The 14,943-nt window shown below is 40.8% G+C and overlaps 1 protein-coding gene across 2 annotated transcripts in view; it reads right to left on the bottom strand.

The window, feature by feature from the left end:
• The window catches only part of RPS6KA5 (ribosomal protein S6 kinase A5), a 192,185-nt gene that overhangs the window by 4,786 nt on the left and 172,456 nt on the right, over window positions 1-14,943 (bottom strand). Inside the window, exon 17 of one of the 2 annotated variants that reach the window (XM_070514199.1) lies at window positions 4,732-7,466. The exons of the other annotated variant lie outside the window; for it this stretch is intronic. The gene's annotated coding sequence lies outside the window, so the exon portion shown is untranslated. Of the gene's footprint in view, window positions 1-4,731; window positions 7,467-14,943 lie in introns of those variants that run through there. 2 annotated transcript variants of the gene reach the window in all.

Genomic DNA, 14,943 nt, shown 5'->3' on the forward strand with positions numbered 1-14,943 from the left:
AGGTGGGGGGCATTATGACATATTGCCCAGACCCATGACCTTCCCCTCTGCCCAGACCTCCTACAGAGCCACCACGCCCAACTTCTTCAGGCCGTGCTGGCTCTTCCCCCTCTTGGCTCCCTCTTCAAGCTCTGTAGTATATTACTGGCCTTGGGCCCTCCCTCAATGTTTGTAATCTATGAATAACTACTGTAATTTTTGAGTAGCAGACACGTTATACAGAATTTAGAGTATAAAGAATTACCCCAAAGAATGTTCCAGTCTTCTGCAGCCTGAGGGCCTGTTAGAGAAGGAAACTGACTAAAGGATTACAGTAACCTTATCCCTATTTTGCAGATGGGGAAACTGAGGCCCAGAGAGCCCTGACCCCACAATGGCGAGAACTTGGGCAGTATTGGGGGTAGGGGTATTAAACTTGCTGAGAAGGTGGGATTTGAGGCAGAGTTCTGCCCAGACCTTCCACCAGGCTGATGCTGACGTTCTGCCATGCTAATTCCTCCACTGTTTGGTGGTTTTTAGCCACTCGTGGTCATGCCACATTGTTCAATGGAGGGACGCAGGGTGGCCTTAGTCTGTTTCCTGTGAGTTCCCCATGAGTACCAACTGCAGCCTCCAACTACCAATTTGCAAAGTACTGACTGGTACTTTGGTACAATTTGCAAAGTACTGACTGGTGGTTTTGCTCAGCTGTATCATCTGTGACTATGACAGTCTGATAGAATAAACACTAATAATATTTACTAGAAATATCTATGGATGCTTTACATACATTATTATCTTACAAAAATGAGATTCTTGATCCAATCTCAGCATGTGGCTCAGTATCACTAGCAGCCAAACATTCCGCAAAGTAAACACGCAGCTGGGGCAGCAGCAGGCCAGAGCCCCCATCTGTGGGCTACGTTGGGTGGTCTGAGGTTATCCCCTCCCCTCTGCATGGCAGCTTCATCCCAGCCTTTGGTACTGCCTGGTTTTACACTGGGGATTATTTCTTCTTTGTCTTATAAATGGCCAAACACATGCCTGGGTTAGCTGTTAATCCACGGGGCTGGCTCTGAGATTTCGGAATCACGTCTATGTCGGTTTGAGCTGACAGCACGCAGCGCACAGCTGACGAAGGTTAAAGAAACACAAAATGCAAAGTGCAAGTCGAGTTTTGAGTCTGTGGCTGGATTTGATAACTGATCAAAGAAAGAAATGTGCTAAGATCAGCCCTCCCAGCGCAACGCTGTTCACGTTATCCCCGAGCACCTCCTTCTGGCCACCGGCCCTCGTGCAGTGGAAGACTCCACGAGCTCTGGGAATTCTTTGTGGCCAAAGTCAACTTCTTCCATTTGGTCGGGAGGTTTCAGGGCCCACAGAGAGGATCAGAATTGAGAGTAAGGGCTCCAGAAGCAGGAGGGTGGGCTCTAACTTCCAAGAAATAAAAAGGGACAAAATGCCAAGAGCCGTGCCACAAAGCCGTGAATGACTGACGAACAGGCTTCTGCCTCAGCAAAGAAAAAACCCACTGCTCTTTCTTATGCATCCAGTTTAAAACAAAGCCTTAGAAAAGATGTCCTGCCGCTTCAAACTTGATGCAAAATATAAACAAACAGTGCACCGGACACAGCCCAGGTGCAGGCAATCCAAAGTCAGCCGTAAACCGATGAAGCTTTATTCTTGAGCCAAATACTGACCTAAGCGTCTAAGTTGAGGACACATTTATTTCACTCCCAAATTTTTGTTTCAGCTGGTTGAGCTCAAGATCAAAATGTCCTAAGAAAAGCTCTCAGGGGTGCTGGTCCCAAGCAGGGCTGCTTCTGGAAGTAGGTGGGAAGGGGGCGAGATTTGCTCATCAAGGCACCAGCATCAGACAGCACCGCTTTCTCCCTGGCTTTTAAGAGGCGTCTCCTTTGTCTTGTGTTCATTTTGGTATGAAGGAAAGCTTGTCTCCGCCAAGGTCAGTAAAAAATACGTCTTCCCCAAATGCTATGAACTACCAAGGGAGCCTAAAGCCAGTGCTGGGAGAGCGCACAGCGGGGAGACCATGCAGGGGAGTCAGCGACCTCCCCAAGGCCAGATCCATGGGACTGGGCTGGGGCTGGGGGTCTAAGTTTCCTGTTGCTGCTGTAACAGTCACAACAAATGTAACAGCTTAAAACAACACAAATTTATTTTTTATTGGTTCTTTTAAAAAACTGATTTATTGAGATATAATTCACATACCATACAATTCAGCCATTTAGAGCGTACGGTTCAATGGTTTCCATATTCACAGATATGTACAACCATCACCACAGTATTAGAATATTCTCATCACCTCAAAAAGAAACCCCATAGTCTTTAGCCATCACCCCCTGACACCCCTAAGCCCCCAAACCTAGGCGACCATGAGTCTAGTTTCTGTCTGGAGCTGGGGACAATGGTGTGCTTCCCTCTGAGTGACATCCCTTTCTTAGGAGCTCAGTGCTTGGTGGGGCGGGGGTGGCCAGCAGCCTCAGGTCTTCCAGGCTCGCCTCGCTCAGTGTGGAGCTGCTGCCTTAGGAGCCAGGGCAAGGCAGTCGGGGCCCCGGGGTTCTTAATGTACCGCACCCACGGTGGGGCCTCCATGCCACAGGTGGGGGCTGGGCAGAAGAAGGGGGCCCCCAACACCCATCTGCATTTGCTCAGAACTTGACCTCAGCAACAGGTAGTTGGGGTAGGATGAGAAATGCTGACATCCGGCCTCTCCTGGGGAGACGGCCCTCCACTGGGAGCTGGGGAGAGGGAGCCCGGTGTTCTTGGCTGGAGTGGAGTTCCCATCTCGTTGAGCTGGAGGTCAGAAGTCCAAAATCAATCTCACTGGTCTAAATCAAAGTGTCAGCAGGGCGGGCTCTTTTTGGAGGCTCTTAAGAATCCATTTCCTTGCTGTTCCAGAAAACACCTATATCCTTAGGTTTGTGGCCCCTTTCTTCATCCTCAAAGCCAGCAGCATAGCATCTTCTCTACTCTCTGTGCTGTTCTCTTATAAGGACCCTTGCAATTATATCAGGCCCACCTGGATAATCCAGAATAATATTTCAATTTAAGATTCTCACCTTAATCCCACCAGCAAGATTGCTTTTGCCACATAAATTACCATATTCACAGGTTCTAAGATTAGGGCGTGGCCTTTTTTTGTGGTGCGGGGCATTATTCTGTCCACTACAGGGTGAGAGCAGGAGAGGGACAAAGTGGTGGCCTCTAGCTCAGAGGCTGGGTCTTTTGCACTAATGCCCATCTTGGCTCATTCACTGACCCTACAAGGAGAAACACAGGATATGGCTGCAGGGGAAGCTCCCTGTACTGAGGGACTGTCTGGGGGGTGTCTCTCCCCAAACCACCATGCTGGGGTTCCATCTTCACCTGGACTGTCAGCAGAGACTCCGACCTTGGTCTTCTTCTGGAGCCTAGATAACAGTAACTATTATTTATTGAACACCTACTGTGTGCCAGGCATGTTTGTTCTAGGAGCTCTTAAACATCTTGAATCTGCAGGACTACCCTTTGAGGAGATAGTTATACTCATTTTAGAGATTAAGAAACTAAGGCTTGGGAGTGTAACCAGCCCCCATCAAATGGCAGTAAAATGAGGGAGTATGGCTTTGCACTTGCAGAGATTTTAAAGTATGTGCACAAACCCTTTAGTACGCCTCCCTTCAGAAGGTAGAGCCTATTTATCCTCCCCTTCAGTGTGGTTGTACTTGGTTGCTGGCTTCTAGAGAATGTAATGTCTGTGACATCTGAGATCGGGACATCAAAGGAATTGTGGCTTCCTCCTTGCTTCCTCCTGGATCATGAGCTTAGGAGAAGCCAGTTGTCATACTGTAAGGACATGTGGCAGGCTACCTGCTGGGTGAGCCATCTTGGAAGCAGATCTGCCAGCCCCAGTCAAGCCTTCAAATGATGGCAGCCCTGGCCAGCATGTTCATCTTGACTGCAACCCATGAGAGACTCTGATCTCAGCCAGGACCAACCAGCTAAGCCACTCCTGAATTCTTGACACATAGGAACTGTGAGATAGTAAGTGGCTATTGTTTGAAGCCACTAATTTTCAGGGTTGTTATGCAGCAACAGGTAACTAACACAGCACCTGAGCCTGTGCTCATTCCAGCAACTGCAGTTGCTCCAAAATAGTCAAGTTAGGTAATGATTTCTTTGGAAGACTGAGAGAAGCCGGGCTTGAGGGATGGAAGGTGGGTGAGTTTCAGAGGATAAAAATGAGGAATGAGCGGCTAAGGTAGCAGCAGGGAGAGTCATTTCTCAGGGGGGCTCGAGTCCCAGAAGATTGGGTGAGTGGTAGCCAAGGAGACCTGGGAACCAGCTGCCAAGAGTTGAGGTAATGAAGACGCAGGCCTCCCCTCCCTATGATCTGCTCAGAGGCTGGTTTCTTCTGGATCCCTCAGGTCATATGACAGGGGTTCTAGGAGCAGAGCGATGAACAGGCCACTAGAGGACAAGACCTTCAGAGAAGGCGTGCAGAGGGCAGCTTCATCTCCTTACAGAGCAGACGAGCGCAGTTAAGAGAACAACAGAAGACTCTGAATTCAGTTACCCACACACAGCTTTAGTACGAGCAAGTTAATCTAATCATTCTTCTCACATATAAAATGACTGACACGTACTGTTGTGTTTCTTTAACAATCTTACGTAGTTCCAAAAAACAACATATATAAACTCTTCTCCTCCCTCAAAAAAACCCCACAAATCCAAATCAGAGGTCAAGTATTTGGACATTGACAGGTTTATTCTTTTCTTAAAGCTTGAACGAATACATCTTCACACACACAGAGGGTGGTAAAAAGTAAGCCCCTACTGCTTTGTTAAAAATAAAACCCACACACAAAGCTTTCCCGCCAAACCCTCAAAACAAGAAAACATCACATTTCTACAATACATCCAATTTTTGATACAAGTGTGGTTTCTAGTCGATACAACTTATTCAGACCTGCCTGAAGAAAGGGAAAACTCACTTTAAGACCACGAAAGGGAAAATACAGGCCTCTTATCACTGCTAAAGACAAGGCGCTATGGAATCCTGAAAATTCTCAATGAATAGTTCATAGTATAAAAGCTCTTAATGCCATATAATTTACCTTTAGTCAACCTCAGTACCAATTATCACTATAATAAAGCATTCAAAGAACATTACAATAACTATGCATATTTACAGCAACATAAGAAAGGTGTAACATTTAGCTCTTCTAAATAATCCCAGAAGAGGGAAAGTTCAGTATAAATTAATACTTGAAGCTTCTAGACCAGCTAGAATTAATCAATTTCAAAAAACAAAAACAAAAAAGATCTACCATAAAATAAATGTGGGATTCAGGAAAGCGGGTAAAGAAAAGCTACTTCTTCCTAAATGCTGGAAGTATCAAGCAAAAAAACCAAATTCACTCCCTTTAGGGAGAATTAATGCTACATTAATACTAATAAAAATAATGGAAGATAGCATAAAAGGCAGATATAAAATAAAATTGATCCTTGATGTGAGAATAATTTCATTTCTTGCATCTTAAGCATGTCTTATGTTCCTCTAGAGAGACTTAGAAAAAAACCATGCAAATAAAATCCTAATTACATGCCAGTTGAGTGACTTTGTCAAAGGTTTGCCCCAGAAGAGCTTTTTCAAAGAGGTTAAAAGCCTATTCTAATTGCCATCCAAATTGATGTTTACAACCCAAAGAAGAAGAAATCATCTACTCCCAAAGCAAATCCCACCTATAGATTTCACTTAAAAGCACTTTTTGCTTCTTTCTTAAATAAAAAGGAATTTTCCATATTGGAAAATCGGGGATAAGGTGAGAGCAGGAGAGACAAAGAGACAGATATGCAGGTAGAGAACCTCATGAAGCCAGGCAGCATGCGGCAAAGATCAACACAAGAAAAATGCAAGCGAGTTTCTGCAAGTAGACTAGCTCCCTCCCTTGAGGACGAATGAGGACTTGGTTCAGCGGAGAACCTGCACAAGCACCTGGGGGCTGGATATCAGAGATGCTCCCTGTACTCAGGGGATGATGAGTTAGCTACTGCATATCTGGCAGCGAACAGAGCCAGCAATAAACAGGTTACAAAGACACCTTCCGAGCCCTTCTGATAGGGGAGACAAAGTTTTAGCCAGAAATGGACATGCACCCACATGTCTGAAAAGAGTTTTTCAAAGGGGCACTGACTACCGCCCAGATCTGCCCAATGACTTATTCATCCATGAAGCTTGAAATACCTGCTGGTCCATTTTAATTTTCCTGTTCTTACTAAGTTTTTCTCTCTAGTTTTGCAATAAAGGTCTTTTATTTTAGAAACATATGCACTATGGTTGATGATTCTTCTGCCCAAAAGGCCACCTTGGACTGCTACGTAGCCGATGGGACTGGATGGCAAATAGCTGTTTAAAACTGTCTAAAATGGTTAATTTGGTGGCTACATGCAGATAATCACAGCTACAGCGTTTAGGCCTAAGGCTGGTTCATGTGAATATGGATAACCTGGACAGCAGCAAGGTCAAGCACAGCTTCCCTTAAACGATGGGAGAAAGCGAAGGAAGACCATGGTGACAGAGAGAGAGAGAGAGAGAGAGAGAGAGAAAGAGAGAGAGAGAGAGAGAGGGAGAGAGGGAGAGAGAGAGAGACAGGTGGGGTGGGGGGTGGAGCAGGTGGGGGGTGGACAGAGACAGAGTAATGAAAACCAGTAGAAAAGACAGAATTAAAGTGATTTGCTTTGTTGATGTGAATTTGGGCCAGTTAGCAAAACCAAGGTACTGTCATTTCCCAAAGATGGAACAAAAGGTGGAGTTGAACATCAAGGCTGTACGACGTCCCCCAAACATGACCTGCTACATTAGGAAAATCGACATGTCATTTCACAGCTTTCCTACCTGGCAGCTGGCGCTACACTAGAATGCAGTGGCTCTGGGAAGCATGCACCTTAGAAGGAAATATGGTTTCAGGACATGCAGACACTGTTCTCTACTCTGAGGTCCCATCAGCTTCCCCTTCCCCAGAGCGCCTGACAGCACTCTCCAGGCATTGCCCTGAAAGGAATGGCTTCTTGCTCCGAAAGACCTTTAAATAAGTGATAGGAATCAGTCCAGTTGCCATAGTAAGACAAGAACAGAAGTGCTGGTTTCAATCCATTCTAAAAATAGACACCTGTTCCCTGCTGCCACCATAAATGCCAAATGGAAGAAGATACAAATGAAAAGGGAAGAAAGTATTTTCCAATTATTAAGAAGATGGAGGGGCCAGCCCGGTGGGGTAGTGGTTAAGTTTGCATGTTTCTGCTTGGACGGCCCGGGGTTTGCTGGTTCGGATCCCAGGTGCTGACCTACACACTGCTTGTCAAACCATGCTGAGGCAGGCGTCCCACATACCAAGTAGAAGATGATGGGCATGGATGTTAGCTCAGGGCCGGTCTTCCCCAGCAAAAAGAGGAGTGTTGGCAGCAGATGTTAACTCAGGGCTAATCTTCCTCAAAAAAAAAGAAAAGAAAAGAAAATGGAGAAAACAACCCAATGAATGGGGGGAAAACCATGCCCAAAACAAAAACAAAAAAAACTCAGAAAATATTACCAACCTAGGCCCTTTAACTAAGGATGGTGTTCAATACAAAATTTACAATACAACGCTTGCATCTTCTAATCTAACACATAACTAGTTCCAAGTTTCAGGAAATTCTTGAACAAAAGGTACATATCAAAGTAATGACATAGCAGCACCCCGCCCCGCAATCCTTACAAGTTTTCAGGAGAAGGCTGCACAAGCACCTGCCAATGATGTCACCAGGAAGGAACCTTGCTTCCAGTAGGAAGTTGCACTGAGTGAGCTCTAAGCTCCTGAACTCTAAGATTCCAGGATATGCTAAAAATATTACTATGGCATGGTTTGCTCTGATCAACCATGCAGTGCTCCGAAATAAAAAATGTCAACTCAAATAATAAGACATTCTACAAACTAGCTGAGTGCAATAAATTATTTTATTTATTCATTTTTGTGAGGAAGACTGGATCTGAGCTAACACCTGCTGCTAATCCTCCGCTTTTTGCTTGAGGAAGATTGTCACTGAGCTAATATCTGTGCCAATCTTCTTCTGTTTTATGTGGGATGCCACCACAGCGTGGCTTGACAAGTGGCGCTATGTCTGTGCCTGGGATCTGAACCTGGGAACCCTGGGCTGCTGAAGTGGAACACAAGAACTTAACCACTATGCCACTGGGCCAGCCGGAGTGCAATAATATATTTCAAATCCACACTCAGACCTATAATATACACTATAGGTTTTTACTGTTACTATTTGATGATCATAAATATTAAAAATCTATTTAACTTTAAACCTACGTATTCTCAATTTCCATTTCAAAATGCTAGTTGGTATTCACTATACAGGACCAGGCAAAGACACTTTTAAAATTAAAATGCTACATAACAGACTCTTCATTATTAAATAACAGCTACATCTATATTCTGCTCATCTTTGGGATCAATGCACCTTACAGAGTTTTTTCCTCTTTTTTAATGGATCCTCAGTGTGCTGGCAAGGCAGAGAAGGGCAGGTATCATGACCCCCACTCTACAGATGAAGAAACAGAGGCACAGAGAGGCTGAGTGACTTGCTCAGGGTCACCAAGTCTGTGACCAGTCCAGAAATACAGTACCAAACTGCTCTCCCACCCCCTTTCATAAGATCATCAGCAATGCTCATGGAGAGTGTCATATATGATACATTTTACTCTTCAATTAGAGCCAAGGGTTCAGGAAAGAGAAGGAATAAAGTGAGTTTTTTTTGGGTTACCTGTTTTCTTTTAGAGGACAAATGTGCTTTTCTTAATATGCGGATAAGTATAATTATTAAAAAATGAATAGAGAGAGACAAAGTTGGGGCGCTGACTAGGCCGGACATGAGTGATGGGCTGTGTGTCTCATTACTCGTTGCCTCCTGAGAGTTCAGCTCTCAGAAGGGGCTTTCAGTCCAACAGTTAACCTTTGCATCTAACTTCCACACACAGCGTTCCCAACCATCTCAGTGTTCTGCTGAACAAAAAAGAGCTGATTTAATAATATATTGGTTGATATAAACAAATAGAATTATTCATTAATAGTCCAAGAATATAGAAGCACAGCATTACGCCCAAGCAATTCATCTACAAAAAAGTGAAGAATGGAAATTTCATCTAAAATTGTTCTTTGTATCTATGGCTCATAAGCAAACCACTAATGTCCAATATCTAAATACCTTCAAAGGAGCAAATATTTATGTATTAGTTCAATTATGTGAAATCCACCCAAATAAGATCTGATTTGAAAACACTTTCAATGTAAAGTGCTAAGTTTAATGAAAAACAGTAAATCTGCATGCTGTTAGTATGGTTAGTATCTAACGCTGTGATGGAGTACTGAGAATTTAGAGTTTGCCAAATGAGAGGCATATGTGCAATTTTTATTTTCTCCATATTAGAAATATTTATCTTTAAACAAAGATAAATTCCAGTCAGCCTCTTACCAGGGAGGAACATCACTAACTTTGCAAAGCAGTCACAATGAAAAGAAGCCCAGAATGTTAGCAAAAAGTGCTAACTACGCTTGTCATCTTATACATGAGATGAATTCACTATGAAAAAAAAAAACTCACTATGATGCTTCGCTTAATTTGCCTATCTCCCAATATAGGCTTTGAAAAATTCCTCTAAATACCACAACTTTATAAAGGACATATATGGTTTCACGATATTTTCTACTGCAGAAACTTCTTAGGTTATCACTTCTCCCCTCCAAAAATACCCCCAAACCAACCAAACAAAAAATTTGAAAACCCAAAACCTAACAGACAGATTTGACTAATCAAACTAAAATTTCCCATTAAGACACCAACACTTGGGGGATGGCGGAGGGGAAAGGAGTAAAGGGTGACATTTGTACAGTGACTCATGACAACTGGACTTTTGGGGGTTAACACAATGTAGTCTATACAGAAGTCAAAATATAATAATGTTCACTTGAAATTTATGTAATATTATAAACCAATGTTATCTCAATAAAAAAAGACACCAACAATGAAGTAGCTAATAAAAAAATAAACATCACATTTATAATGTCTAGATACAATCAACCAAGTAAATAAAATACATTCCTTACTTAACCTTTAAAAAACAAATACCTACTATCTACGGATGTTTTAAATATCCAAAGTTTAGCACTCCAAAGTCTTTGTAGTAAATCAAAATCCTTACCATCTTTAAAGCTACATTAAAGTAATCCTGGAACACCTGTTAGAGCTACTTTAGTTCTTTAGGAAATGAACCTGGCGTCACTAGTTTGAACTATTTGTATCCATATCTCTCATTTTAAAAGAAACTAACACAGATATCTCACACCCTTTGGTTGACGGATCATTCATACTAGAGACTACTTTATACAGGTGGGGACCACAGCAGGGCAGACAGTCAATTTAAGGAATAGGTGTATGTAATTATGTATGCGTAAATATGCACATACACACATACACAAGCACACACAGGTACATTTCACAATATCGAACTATTAATAACTAGTAGCAATTAAGTTAGTTGTTAAGTAACTAGAAAATAGAATATTTTTTCCTCCAAACTAAGGTGTGTATTTAGATACACAGACTATTAATGCAAACTAATTTTAAGTTACTATAATACAAGTATGAAGATTTCACATTGTAACATAATTTAATAATTCCTAAATATGCTACAAGATTCAAAACAAAACCCTTTGCTAGAGCCACCATAATCTGCTAATGTTTGAAAAAGTTAACACCAAACCAATGCAGAAACTAATTTTAAAAAAGACCCTACATAATGAAGATTATACGTTAATTATAATATCACAAACAGTTGTCTTTTTAGGTTTCATAATATACATATGGTTCAAATAAGTCAATTTAAACTCTAATTAGAATTTTTAAAGAATCAAGTTTTTCACTGAATGTATTTATCATTAGAAAAAGTTGTCTGGATTTTTAGGTGAGTGAGGTTTGATTACTCTGACATTAGAAAGCCAACGCTAGGATCAGAAGCAAGGACACTGAAATAAAATAAATTCTGGAATACTTTGACAGTAGACTTTACTCAAATATCTAAAAGACATCAGAATCACTCAGTAAAATACTACTGTACTTATTAAAAGTAAATCTTTATTATCCCAGCCCATTCTTGTTTTAAAACATATATACAATTAGACTAATGATACAACAAAATACTTCTACTAGTTCATACATTTTAGGTGTGCTTTATTCTAAATATTTTAAGAAAATTTTTTCAGTAGCTAGTTACTATTAAAAAATACCTTCAAAACATTTACCATTCAAAATATTAAAAGTATTAAAATATTAAAAGCATTAACTTTATTGTGCTGTGGTATATATTCTTCACGTAAAGATTTTATGTAAAACAATTCCTATTTTGAAACAATCTTATTTACATTTGCTATAAACGCATTTTGAAATGTTCAAAGTCTACTTTTCTTCAATAGAGTTCATCTTTGCTTGGAACAAAAGCAGTGTCTCGTGATACCTCAATCGGTGAATAAAGAGATTTATAAGTTCACTCTCATGTTGATAAAACTTTTGCATTCAATAAATATAAATAATCAAGGATAAAAATATTTTAAATGTCAGAGTTAAGGGAGACAAGATAGCCTCTGACTAAATGGAGAAGTTATGAGTAGCATAATTTTCTGGTATTTCAATGGTATTATGATTGAGAAAAAGAGAACTGAATCTAATTGACTTCATGAATAAGTAAAATAATATTTCAGTTAATTGCACCAATGAACCTGCTTCTGAGAGAAATTTAACATAGGTAGGATAAGAAAGATTTGAGAAAAGCATTCATCAAAGAAAAATGTATGTAAAACAAGAGCCTGGTGGTCCCATTATGACAATGAGGCCAAAAGCAAGGGATTAACCTTTAGAGCAGAGATAAAGTAATGATAATGTGATCTCCGCAAAAACATACAGCGCGTTGATATCTATCCAAACATTACTCGACACTGGGAAAAATAGGATCCAAAGGAGGTGCCCGCTCTCTATTAGGCTGGAACTTTGATGTCATCTGCAAGGAACAAGTTCACTTTGTCCTCAAGAACTTACTTTCTGCTTAAGAGAAGATTTTCCAACCATAACATCCATCATACTTCAAACAGAGTTGCTGCCAAAGAAAGGAGGGCTGGGATGGTATTCCCAGGTGTTAGAACTGACTTTCTCAAAATAACTATATGCTTGCTATAGCTTGTCATTCTTTTGTGTGTGTGTGAGTGTGAGTGTGAGGTTTTAAAAAATTAAGGATAACATTCACATAACAAAATTCACCATTTTAAATGTACAGTTCAGTGGTTTTTAGTATATTCATGATGTTGTATGACCACCACCCACTATCTAACTCCAGAATATTTTCATCACTCCAAATCTTACCACTTATATACACAATCACTTCCCATTTTCCTCTCCGACCTGGAAGGTTCACCAATCCCCTGGAAACCACTAATCTATTTTCTATCTCTATGATATGCCTATTCTGGACATTTCATATAAATGGAATTATACAATATGTGGCCTTTTGTGTCTGGCTTCTTCCACTTTAACTGGCAGCTCTAAACCCTTCCAAAAGTCTGTGATTCTAAGGAGCCCAAACCCCAGGTGCTCAGGATTCTGATCTGTCCTCTGAGCATGTTCTAGTTCTAGAGAGCTACTTATATGATGATGTTCTAGTTCTTTCACGGACTTTGATCGCATGAAAAGGGACTGGAATTGGAAGTACAAATTATCATCTCTGGAATTGTCTTTAGAAAAGAAAAGAATCCATTGGAAAAAGTTTCCGAAGTGGGAAAGAATAACAAAGAACAGAAGAGTAAAATTCTTGATTTGACCATAATATCTTAACAGTGACATATGCCCAGGTTATATTTTTCTCTTGGTAACAGTGACATTTAAACAATTCTGGAAGACTGAGAACACACAAGTCATTTTTTAGTATCTCAAAGCATTTAATAAGTGCTTTGTAGCATGTGAAAACTGAAGTTAAAATGAGAAACCACAAGTAGGCTGATTCTTTATCAGATCTCCTGTTAACATTCATAGAAAGATCTGATTTCAGAGCTAAGTTTGTTCTCTATAAGTCAGTTCCTGGAGTTTTAACTCAAATTCTTATATAATTGTGCTCCAAAGTGAGTTTTTCATGTGTTTTTGTCTGTATGATGCAGAAAATCATAGATAGGGAACTAAGCATAACGTCATAGCATTCAAAAGGTGGGCCGAGTATTGATGTATTGTGTGTGAACTGGGTTAATCTCTGCAGAACTTTTAAAAGGCTAAAAATATTTGTATAAAATAGGAAGGTGTTGTCATCCAAAAGGTCTTGGTCCTGGTCTGTCTCTCTCACCCACATGTAAGAAAAGTCTTTAATTAGTACAAGTACAGCACAGAAACCATTTCTCTAACAAGAGGCTCTAAGTCTTAAAGTGGCCAAGATCTTATCTTATTTACTGTTACACTGCCTGTGTCTAGAACAGAACCCGGCCTGAAATAGGAGCTCAAAAAATGTCTAGTGTATGAAGGAACAAATGAAGAAACCTGGTGCCCCCGCCCCCCACCTGAACCTGTGACAACCAAGTTATCACTTCCAGAAGCAGGCAGAACCTAAGGAGATGTAAGTTCTGAAAGAAGGGAAGCACCCTGAGGTAAGCGCCACATTCATGCTAACTTCTCTGAAGGCACTGCAAATTCACAGCACAGGGAAGTAAATTCCTAGCAGAAAGCAGCCATCCCACTTGGTTGAAGAGACAAAGGTTGGAGTGTGGGCTGCCACAGTAGCTAGGACTCGAGAGGCAAGATCCCAGAGAGGAAAAAACCTCAGGGAAGTGAGCCCAAAACGCTGCAACAGAGTCTCCTAGAGTTGTTTGCCAATTCTAAACATATGCACAAGGCGAGACCTCCAGAAACCCAGCAAACAGCAGCAGCTGGCTAAAGAGCCGAACAGAGCTTTTAGTAGCTCTCAGTGCTGAGGAAAGAGAGGTTGGAGGTCAAGACCACCAAGCTGAAGTGGCCCTGGTAAACACCTCAGATTTTCAGTTGAGAACCTAGAGTGGTCGTGTGTCAGGAATAAGGACAAAAACTGAACCCAGCCCTAACGAAGTCTAAAATCAACCCTCAACAGATTATGGTGATCTGCCTGTACTCTACCTGCCTGCCAAAGCAAAATATAACAAGCTTAGGAGGAAGAAAACATCATACAGAGCCTCTACAATCTTTAATACACAATGTATGGTATTCAGCCAAACTTATGAGGCATCCTAAAAAACAGGACCAAATGACTGAAAACCAAGAGAAAATATATATGGACAAGAGAAACAACCAATAGGTAGTAATTCAGACATTGGATTTATCAAACAAGAACTTTAAAATTACTTTGATTAATGTGTACAAGAATATAGAGGAAAAGATGGAGAGTTTCAGCAGATACCTGGAATCTATAAAATAAAGTCATGAATATTTTAGATCTGAAAATACGATATATAAAATTAAAATTAAAATTCATTAGATCCAGCAGAACAGAGGACAAATGAATTGGAAGACAGGCCAGTGAAAATTACACAGACTGCAGTACAGGGAGAAATAAAGATGGAAAACACAGAAAAGACTGTAAGATACATATGGAACACGGTGAAAAGGTTGGAAGATTTCTAGAAAAGAGGAAAGAGAGAAATGGATTGGAAAAAATTATCTGAAGAATGACTGGTTAAGAATTCCCAAAATTAAGGAAGAACATCAACCAACAGACTCAACAAGTTTACTATCCTTAAGGGAGATAAAGAAACCACATATAGTCACATCATAGTCAAAATGTTAAAAACCAAAGACAAAGATAAAATCTTAAAAATGACCAGAGAAAAAAGACATATTACCTTCAAAGGAGAACAGTAA

The sequence above is a fragment of the Equus asinus genome, chromosome 7 (genome assembly GCF_041296235.1).
Source record: "Equus asinus isolate D_3611 breed Donkey chromosome 7, EquAss-T2T_v2, whole genome shotgun sequence".
Lineage (NCBI taxonomy): Eukaryota > Metazoa > Chordata > Mammalia > Perissodactyla > Equidae > Equus > Equus asinus.